Source organism: Haemorhous mexicanus, chromosome 2, assembly GCF_027477595.1.
Source record: "Haemorhous mexicanus isolate bHaeMex1 chromosome 2, bHaeMex1.pri, whole genome shotgun sequence".
Taxonomy (NCBI): Eukaryota; Metazoa; Chordata; class Aves; order Passeriformes; family Fringillidae; genus Haemorhous; species Haemorhous mexicanus.
In genome coordinates this window covers 80,125,359-80,137,257 of record NC_082342.1, presented here as the reverse complement: position 1 = coordinate 80,137,257, position 11,899 = coordinate 80,125,359, and positions in this window count along the sequence as shown.

The following is an 11,899-nucleotide window of genomic DNA, read 5'->3' as shown; positions in this document are numbered from 1 at the left end:
ATTGGCCCTTGGCCCCGTATACAAACAGCAATTGGTAAAAAATTATATCACTAAATGAATGAAATAAAAATATTAAAGAAAAAAAGGAATATAAATAAACATACTTCCCTAACAGATGGAAATGTTTTCATTTTTGACCTCCTTTATTGAGTAAAATTAAATTAAAATCCTTATCATGGATGTTAGTTTCTTCTCAAAAAAACCCAAAAAAACCCCAGACCCTGAAAGTATTTTAATTTCTTTGTATATGTTAAATAAATTTTATAAATAATGCTTAGATACAGAATTGCCAGAAAGTATTGCAAGTATTTATTTAGACTGTGTATAGAACTTGAAAGAAATTTTATGAATATTAAACTAATTTTCATCTAAGTCCATTAAGCAGCATTATCTTTAAACATGTAGTCATTGATTTGAAAAAATATTTATTGAGCAGTAATACTAAAATTTTACTTTTCTACACTGTATATATTCTTATTTCATAATTCTGTATTTTTTTGCACCAGAGTATGTTCAATAGCATTCTAAGTGATGGTACTAACACCTCTCACAAATGTGTTGTTCACATTTGTGTTCTCTCATCCTCTCTTTAAGGAGAACACACATGCTGTTTTGTTTTGATTGTTTCCAGTTTCATTTCTCTTCCAAATCAGCAAGACAAATACACTATTACATAGGAGAAGTTATGCTGAGCTGCAATGGACTTCCATTTACAGGAAGGAGTAACAGAATTTGTGATGATGTGTAGCTCCAACAGGATTTAGTACCAGAATGCCTGGAAATTTTATACCCAGAAGAAATTATTTTCTTTTTTTGAAAGGTTTCTGAGTGTAAGAATTGTGCAAACATCAGCCTTGGGTTTCAGCCTGGAATTCTTGGATACCATTGGCTTGGTCCATTGAACAAATCTTGAATATCATTCAATACTTGAAACAGAAAATGGTTTCAATAAGTAAAAGATGTGCTAGATATCCTGAAATCCATGTGGGATACACAAATCTTCATAATAAAGTCCTTGGGCAAAAATTTCTTACTGCAGTTTTTGAAAGAATTACGATCTTAAGGTTGTTGGCTTCCCTCACAATGGGTATAGTGCAGTTCCTGGGAGTTTGGTACAATTCATAGCCTTTCATAGCAAAATCAAGATGTCAGTTGCCTAAGAATTGAAAAACCTCTCTTCAAAGTTCAAGACAGCACCTAAACTGGGGTTTAATAAATAATGAGCACTAAGCTGAATGACAATTTGTTCCTGCAAGTTAATCTTCAACCCAATATCTGCAAATCCTGTGTTTCATTTCTTCTCTGAATTTGAGAAAGAAAAATAAAGTCTGAAGCAAACTGCTAGAGGACCCTTTGTTTTCAAATGTTAAGCCAAATATCTCCTTGATGTCACTCTGTTTTCTTAGAAATTGATGGTTTTCTGACCCTCCAGATTTGTTGTTATCCAGCCAGCCAATGCAAGAGAAATAAGACAATTCTCTTTGAGAACTCTTTGAGTTGTGTGGAAACTCTACTAGATAAAGTTACTTGAAAGTTATTTTTTAAGTAACCTTTACTGCAATTACTTGGAAAAATGTCGAAGAAGCATCACTGATAGATGTTTCAGATTCTTGACTTGGAAATATTGTTATGCAATTGCAACAAAATTATTCCTAATTAAAACTAAATTAATATCACAAGTAAATAAAGATATTATCCACCACATTTAGGACACATCAGAATGTTACAAACATATATGAAAGGCACTCTGCCTCACCTTTATCCATCTTACTCTCTGCCAATATTCATGGCTTTGAGGCATTCTTTCTGCACTAACACTTTTTGAATTAACTATAGATTCAATTTTCTTGCTGAATTGTGGTAACCAGTCTCACTTTTGAAATCCTCCAAGGATCCAGATAAATTTAATCTTTCTACCTGAAACTTTTATTTCCTCCTTATTCAAGAGACGGTTTGCTTATTCTTCTTAATTAAAGTAAGCATCCTTTTACTCGCATAGGGATATCTCTTTGTTAGACTAGATACCATCTCCTGTAATTAAGTGACTAATTAATGTTTCCTCAATGAGTTACAAAAAAAAAAAAACAAACCTAATTTTTCCTTCTCCTTTGCCAATGAATACCAAGTTTCACAAAACAGGTTGAAAAAAAGGCCCTGATTTCATGTGCATAAGATCTAGGTACATACTTATTGATGACAAAAAAAGAAGTGCTGTTCCTCCTTCCTGAACCCAGCTCCTTTCTTTTTTCTAGTTTTTGTCCCTCTCTCTCTCCCTTTCCACTCCCTTCCTTTTTCCTTTTCCTTTTCCTTTTCCTTTTCCTTTTCCTTTTCCTTTTCCTTTTCCTTTTCCTTTTCCTTTTCCTTTTCCTTTTCCTTTTCCTTTTCTTTCGTCTTTTCCTTTTCCTTTTCCTTTTCCTTTTCCTTTTCCTTTTCCTTTTCCTTTTCCTTTTCCTTTTCCTTTTCCTTTTTCCTTTTCCTTTTCCTTTTCCTTTTCCTTTTCCTTTTCCTTTTCCTTTTCCTTTTCCTTTTCCTTTTCCTTTTCCTTTTCCTCTGCAGCCACCATATCTGACCTGTTTTGAATTCCTCTGTGCATTTTCTTAGCTCTCTAAATCAATTGAAAACAAAAGCAGAGAATCAAAACTGGATTTTTTTTCAGCTGAATTAGTATTTTTGAACAATCCTTGGCAGTGGTGAATCTGCAAAAGCATAAGAGAAAGTGGAAGGACACGGGTTACAAGGAGAGAGGAGGAACAAGAGCCTCAGCTGCTGATTGACCCATGGAAGCACAGCTTTATTTTTCTTATTTCAGGAGTGACTTTTGCACTGAATACACCTTTCTGGATCATCTGGACATTAATGGTATTCATCATATAAACCTCTAAGTAGGATAAGCATATGCAACACAGATGGCTCTTGCTTGAGATCGCCCACCCCCATTTTGGGGTGCTTGTTCTTCAGTGCCCATCTTCTAAGTTTTCTATAACTCTGGGTACAATTTGACTTACTTTAATTTACATGTCCACACTGTAGGCACCTGTTTAATAGAGAGCTTATTTCAGCCAGTTAATCATAGGTATCAAGTAGTTTTAAGTGATATGTTTTGTCTGAGATATTCACAGGCAGCACAAAAGACGTAAGACCTACGGAAGTCGTGCCCATACACCAAGACATTAAAAGTGGTACTAGTGTCCTTCAAAAAGATAGCTAAATCTCACCTCCTACCCCATGATTTGAACACTTTCTTGAAGAGCATAAATCTAACCTTCATTTTTGAAATTTCAACTTTTTAGGCCCATTTAAGTCTTCTATTCCTCATAAATAGGAGTGAATTAAATGGCAAAGATGAGAAAGAGATGCTCGATTGCCATGATTCTATAATACGCTTTTTTTTTCAACTAGCTGGGAAAAATTTTAACTCAGGACATTTATTTTATGAACATAAATATACCTGCAATATATATTATATGCAAACATCTTGTGCCAAAACTTAACTAAGAACTAGTCCCAGTGCACTCATTCAAGGTTTTATCTGATGTACACACATTGGTGTGTTTATATGCAGCATGAGTGGTTATATGCTTGAAGCTATCCACGTGTGTAATATCTTGCAAAATTGAGATCACAATAAGCACTACTGTTTCAGAATCTGTTTAGTTGAAATCTAAATTAGGATCAAGAATCTAGTAGATTGAATTATATCTCTAAAAAGCAACATTTTATATAAATTTCATGTTCAGTAATGAGGTCAGAGTTCTTCATGATATACGAAAATTTATCTCCTCTTACCATCAAATGCAAGTGCAAATTCCATATGAGACAAAAATGGTCACCTATTCCATTTCTTGATATGAATTTCAATTTCATAGGTGCTTTAATTATATTAAGTCAGCTTAGAAGCCAAAGTATTTTCAAAGTTTCATATATTTTCAAAAGGCATGAATCAGTTCCTTAGCAAGTCAGATGCCTACTCCTGAGTTCATTGGTCAGGAGGATCTGATGTTCTTTGTAAATCATCATTTCTATGAAAATGCATAATAATCTTTCTTCCTGTTATGATACTTCAGTTCTTCCTTGTTTCTCTAACTAAACATTATAATTGTTTGGATGAATGTTACTTTGAAATATTTCCTCTTTATTGAGACTCACACTCTAAGTTTTTATGAAATTCCTGGTTAAAGACTATATATATCACCATAATATTATGTCACAAAGGTCCTGATACTTTCAGGAATTCATCATGGAGTTAACATAGTCACAAACGTTCTGTTATTTAATTGCCTTTTCTCAAATTTATTTTTGCAGGAACAGATGTTATTTTTTCAAAGTATACACTTAGGGCTAAATCTTCCATTGGGGCCAAATCAACCAAAAGGTTATTACACAGTGTGAAAGAAAACATTTTCAAGGCACTAAATAACAGTATAGTTAATCTCAACATGAACAGAACTGAATTTTGTATACACAAATGGTTCCAATAAAAATGTGGATACATTTTTATTATCAGAAGCAGTTACATTTAGCTGCATGAACTTCTCTAAGATGATGGATTTGTACTGTTGGAACAGAGCCATATCTAATGTTACAAATGCACTCCAGGTGTTAGAAGCAAAATTCTGCTCAGGAATTTACCCAGAACTACTAGAAACAAGAGGAGATGGATAATTTCCTGTATTACTTGGACAGATGTTTAGGTCTGGCTGTTCCGGAAGCTTGCGATTTTCATTTGTGTCACCACAAAGGCTATATCCTCAAGGGTACACAAGGAATGGTCAGTCAACATCTAGAAAAAATTAATTTATCAGGTCAGAGCTCCATACTGAGAATTAAGTGAAAAAGAGGATGAAAATCTAATATCTAGGCCCCTTTATAAAAGAGATCAGCTACTACAAAGAGCCTCCTCACTGCAAAATTATTTGGTGAAAAAATTTGCAAACATGAAACAAAACCAAAGGGAATTCAATCTATTATTTTAATAGGCTTGTGAGTTGGGGAAATGGATTCTTTCCTCACTTTATTAGGACATTGTTGGGCATTTTGGAAAACAAAATGCGCTACTTGCAGAATACGATTATGCAAGTCAAGACTCATATTAGTTTTCTGCAAGTAGGTTGGAGGTAGCAAAATACACAGCCAAGTAAATATTAATTGATCATCAGTTGCTCATATTATCTTACAGGAATAGCCAACCTGTGGCAACAAACAGCCTCAAACCTACACTGCAGCTCCAGTTCATGAGGGTTATTAAAATACAACAGGCAGAGAAAATTTCTATGGTTCAGCTTATTGTGCAAGCGTACATGTATAAGGCACACCATCCAAGAAACAGACTGGCATGGCAACTGTAATTTACTGCAAGTCTTCGTACCCTTACAAGCAACTGAGCCTTTGAAGAAACCATCCAAAAGGACCTTATATATTAAAATTCAGTGTTCTATCATCAAACTCCTCAGGAACTGCCAGAGGAAGAAGCTGATATCCTTATTCATATTTTCAGAGGACAAAAGACCCTACTTGATATGATAATAAAATTTATAGTTAAAGCTGTTCTTTATGCCAGCCTCCTGTTTTCATTTGTATGTAATAGTCTCATATTTTTTTCCTCAATGACTGAGAGTTTTCATATCACTTTCCTTATATTGGAAATATAGCCAGTCAAGGACATCAATGCCTAAAATCAAGACCTCATATTTTTGGCAGTCAGTCACCTAGAATCCTGCAGTAGTCAGTAAGCTCCTGCTGTTTTGTACTGAGAGAGTAAGGTACAGCTAATATAAGCCTTAGTAAGAATTGAGTCCAAAGCTGTATCCAAAACAATTCTCACAAGAAAAACACTCTATTTACTATTTCTCTGAGCTTCCTAAGAAACCTGGAGTTATGTTATGAACATGCCCTCAGCTGTCCCAATTTAAAAATCTCACTATTTGTTTCCCAGCTAAATGGATTCCATTAAGATGTAGCAATGGGGCGAGGAATATTGCCTAACTCGTGTCTTGATATTAGGGGCCTAAGACTGTCGAAGACAATTATTCATTCCTTGCACACTCAGTCTAATGGATTCCCTTTAATCCTTCTAGAAGGACAATTTATTCCCCTGACTTAGATTTCTAATGTTAGATGGGCTGGATCTTATTTTGGGAATGACTTACCTATCATCATCTTTATATATATATATATATATATATATATATATATACATAGTTTTTTTCAGGTGGTGAACTATGCCAGCAAAGACAACTTCAAATAACTGACTTTGATGCAGATACCTGCTCTATAAATTTGGTCAATTAATATCACCTTAGATGTTATTCTTCCTCTATCTCTTCAGAGTGCCTAATACACATCAGCAACAGTTTCCTGCAGCTATGGACTTTTTTTTTTTTCCAAGGGAAAGGTAGAAAAGGTGTTTTATCCTGTCGTAATTAGCAGTATAAATTGCCATATCTGGAATAAGTGCCAGATGAGCTCCCTAATGGCAATATGGGATCTCTTTAGCTACCATAATGCTTCATTATGTATTATATCCTAGAATGGATGGATGGGGAGTGCACCATGATCTGTTGGAGGTCAGGGCATAGTGGTAGGAATCAGGAGACCCAACTGTCTACATACTGAAGACCATGCTGAAGCAGAAAGCATTCCCTTTCTCTTTCTACCTTTTTGAAAAAAGAAAAGTAGGAACTGCAACTTTTTCTGGAACCTGATCCTGTCAATCTGCATTAGGCATCCTCAGCATAAGAAATATGTAAGGCATTTGAGCAAAAAACCTGATGATTCACACCCTAAACCTATTTCTTGACATATTCCTGTTCTATGTGAAAGGCTGATGTTTAAATATAGCAATATCTGAGATATCTGTGAGCTTTCAAGATATCCACTTAAGGCTACTAGGTTTTGCTGAGGATGTATGGGCTATTCTTTGACTTTTTTGAGGTGAAGACTGGAGGTTACTTAAGATCACCCTAAGGTCTAACAGGCTACCATCAGGATAGCATCTTGTTACATCTCAGATGTAACAAGACACCCCAGCTGAGGCTGCTTCATTAAATTGTAGACTTCCATTGATTTTGGCACCTGGTTTGCACGTATACACCTAAATCTGGGCATCTTAATCTTACATTTGGAAGCATAGAAAAGAACAGTGCTATTTTCAAATGTAGATAACATCCATACAAGCTTGTACTGAGTCTAATCCTAGATTCTTGTATCTTAAACCTTTTTGTATAATACAGATTCTGTATTGAGTTACATTTTGTGGTCTTTCTATTTAATTTGGTCTTTCTATTTAATTAGTCTTAGTACCACACATGATGTGTAAATTCATTAGGGAAACAATGCAAAAGAAGCTGGACAGTCACAGACTGTAATTCTAGATGGAGAACTTCCCTTAGAATACATGGCCTCAGCACATTCTTCTTAATCTTGGCGACAAAGTATATCATCATAGGGCCTTTCTATCAAATCAGTTAGGTTTCAATTTATCATACTTTCGCTAACTCAGCTTTTGTACTGACCTCTGAGAGAAGTTAGTCCATCATGACCTAGGCAAGCACATTCCCTGTCTTTATCTCAGGGTTAACCCCACTAAAATCTGGTAAGAACTGGGCTGTGACATTACATTGCCCAGTCATTATTTTCATGGGAATTGACAAATTTTTATTTTCACTTTCTTCTTTTGTGAGGAAAGGGCCTTAATGGCTTTTTGAGCAGGAATAAAATAACCATCCTGGTTTACACTTTAACTCTTGCTCCCCTAGCAGAAAGAACAACATTAAAACTGAAAATAGTGTTAAACCACTTTAGTTCAATGTTTAATGTGTTAGGCATTTCACTAACTTACTTTTATTAAAATTAATTAGAATTTGGCAGTGTGTGTTAGATTAGATTAGGAGAATGAAGAAACCTTTTCACATCACTTTCCAACTCTGCTGCTATTCCTCCCCTTTATATTCTGCTTTAGATTAGGTGCACCAAATTCTGGTTGTAGACTCAAGTACTTCCTCAAAACCATCCTTTGACAGTAATAAAACCTAACTGCATTTACCAGAGAGGATTTAAATATCAGGACTAAAGCCAAACCAGCAAAATTCTTATTTGTTATCCCAGATGTGCAGCTTCTCAGAGAGCTGACTCTTTATCTCCTTTTGTCCACAAGAATTTACATGTTTTTGTCAGTAATAATTTCTAGAGGTAGATTTCAATGGGAAGGAAGGCTTACATTTTATTTGATATAATTTCACTTGTCTACCTTCTTGAGAATTCTTTACAAATAGATAAATAGATAAATAAATAAATCAATATCATAACAGAAGAAATATGCCTTCTAGGAAATGATGAACCAGCAGAAAATTTTTGACAGAATGGTAGGTCTCTATGACAAACATGAGACTTCCATAGTTTCAACAATGTTAACAAGTGCTTGCAAACACTCTTATCTATCTTTCATGGAATTGTGTTACTTTAGCACTTGTCTTTCACAGAAGTGTTCGCTACTATTGAACTGAGCATTTGATTTAAAAATCACAGCTGTTCTTGTAAAAAGACAAATTTACATCTAAGTAATAAATGTGAAATTGAGTAAATATCTACAATATGCACTCCACCACTCCAGTCAACATCATAAGCATCTCTAATTTAAACACAATCCAGTGTTTCTTTTGTTGTCTTTGTGATACAAAGCCTAAAATCAATTTCATCCATCAATGGGACAGTGAAGAATTTCATTGAACAATTTCACAGTAGATGATTTTTTTGAATTTATTTTTAAAATAAGTGCAAGTAAAATCTGCCTCTAGACTCAATAATTCCTGCAGAAATTTTCTCTGACTCAAATAACTACTTACCCACACTTTTCTCAATCAGTAAGATACCAGCATTTGCATGGTCCATTATACTCCATTTCTTTGTATTGCTGTTGTATGACCACTTTTCTGGATGGAGCTATATGGAGTTTTCTTGTTAGACCTACATGTGAAGTGGTTTCCCCCCAAAATTCAGGAATAGTAGAAAAAGGAAGGCAAGTATTTGGTCACAGTGATATACATTCTGGTTTTTTCACCCAGTTTTGAAGACTGGTGTCATACAGAAACTAGGTCCATGTAGTTATGCTCTCTCTGTGTGTATGTGTATGTGTGTAACCCTTGAGCTGTCTTCAGTAAATTTTTAATTCCAATCCTAGTGTCAACAGAAAAATTAAAAGATTTGAAACATACATTGTTTTTGTGTCTTGTAAATGTAGGAAATGGAGAAAGGAGGAAGAGCCACTCTGATAGAAAAGCTGAGACATGCACAAATACCTTCTTCATGAAGGTTCATACTTTAGATATATCTCAGTTTATCTCTGATGCACACTGGCACATAACCCTGGAATTTTGATTCCCTGCTCATGGGAGCTCTTTAGGATGCATAAGAAGATTTCATCTGCACGAATGACAGTGTGAAGAAAGCACATAGCCCTGACAGAGGCAGATGATGAGCCCAGGCCTGTAGTCTTTGAGGGCCTCTTGGCTGCTGGATCAGGTGTCATCTAGACACAGCCAGAGTCACATTATAAATACTTCAGCCAACAATGGCAGTCAACTAACCACAAGATTTGCAGAATTGTAGGAAATAGGCTTCTGATCCTCACAGACAAGAAAATTGCCTGTATCTTCCTTGTGAGAAGTTTGGTATTTTTGCTTTTACAGAAACATGGGGTAATTCCTCTCTGTGTCGTTCAGAGACTTGTGAAAGGGACAACTTCACTTGGAATGCATAGCAAGCCTCATTATGCTAGAAGCATGTCTTTGCTAAAACACGGCTCTGTTGTACACTTTTTGCAAAAAATATTTTCCCCCTTTAAAATGCTCAGTCCTTTACCTCTGTTCACTGTCTTTTGTGGCAACAAGCTTAAACAAGTATGCCCTGCAATTTTATCTATAAAATATGCATAATGTGAAGAAACATTTTAATTCTGTTAAGGATCTTTTTCTTTTGGCTCTTTAAAGAGATACCAAGTTTCTATTCCTGTGCTAAAATAGTTAGATCAGTTAAGAAACTTGATTGTCAACATCACTGTTATACAAAACAAAGGCAGCTTTTTTTTCTGTAGTAGATAGAACAAAGGATTATTATAACTATAATCTGTGATAGCAATATAAAACCAAATTAAGTCTGTCTATGCTGTCTATATGCTTTAGACCACACACAAAACATTTTGAATTTTTTGCTTCCTGGTTTTCATGTAGATGTTTATTTTGATTAGAGCCGAATCATTTTCTAACAAACTGACATTCTATTTATTATTTTGCATGACCACCATCAATGCATTATTTCCATGTTTCCCAAACATTAGTCCATTTATTGTTACAAAATCCAATGGTGACAGAAAAATATTGTCTCAATTTCTACACTTGTGGCCAAAGACCACACAGTTAAGGATACATCAGACTCTGGAACTGAACCAAAACCTCAAAGTCCCAGCCCAGCACCTTCCATGTATGACTAACCTTATAAATTTCCTCTCAGACTTTCTTTATGGTTGTCATTTCAAGCAACACTCCACAACATGGAGTGATAATTACGTAACCGTATTTACAGTCCATCAAGAGTTGCCGCAACTTGAAACAGGGAGCAATATTTTGTTTGGTACAAAGGAAACCCATGTCAGACGTTTTCATCTTCCTTAGAAGTTAAGTAAAAATACTTTCAGCATTGATGTGTGATATTAATCCAATATAGCTGGCTATCTGGAGTCCGTGTATCATGATTTGACTTCTGATAGAAAGAGAAGAGGGCATTTCCTTTGACATTTGATATAGCCACAGTTACTCTTACTTCTCAAAGCTTTTTATACCTATCCTCTTGTGATTGCATTTTATCCAAAGATCTATGTTGTGAGACTATTAAGACAAGGTCTTTATTAGGAAAAGAACATAAGGAAGCAATACACCCATTTGTTATTTTCTTTCCTACTTAAAGTTCATACGATTTTTACTGAAAGAATAAGAATTAGATTTTTATCTATTAGGAATTTCCAATAAATTCAATGTTAATAATATATACTCATACACATTTGCTCATATATATATATAATTATATATTAAAAATTATGTATTATTATATATCTAGTAATAAGATGTTTAAGTCTGAATAAGTTGATAATGTCCAATTTTACAGTCAGTGGAGAAGAATCTTCAGTTGAATATTCATTTTATCTCCCTTGGAATGAAATTTACTCTTGAAATGACTGTGTCTTTCTGTTGAGAAAATAAAAATACTTTTGAAGACTACAGTTTTGATACTTTAGGAGGCCTAAATAGGAACAGATTAACTTTATCCATATATCTAAAAATAGATACGACTGATCCGAAAGAAATATCCTCATGTTTTTCTGCTTCACTGCTATTTTGCAGAACAGTATGTATCTTGGTACTGAACAGAAATACCTTTTTTTGAACTGTACTGCTTGGTTGCAGAAAAGCACTTTATTTTAGAGAAAAAGCAAAGGTACTTTTTAGCTATTTAAAAATTATTCCATCGTACAGTATGTACGATGCTTTAATTAATTTTTCTGTTTATAAGTCAAGAACATTCCTTTCATGTTCTTGACATGAAGACAAAAGATTATAGCACATCACAAAAGATTATAGCACATCACAAGTTAGCTTTAAGAAAGATTGTCCTCTAAATTTCATGTATCATATAATGTAGATAATGTCATAGTTATCTATTTCAACAAAACTAAAAAATAGAAACCCTTTAAGAATGTCCTTTAGAGAGGACATTAGACAGAAACACCTGGTTTAAATTTCATTATTTTTCTGTGAGAATAAGAAATATTTTGTAATTCATTACTTGGGTCTATCTGTCCGGCAATACTGAAAGGCAGCTCAGACTGTGGGGATACTTCACTGTATAAAGA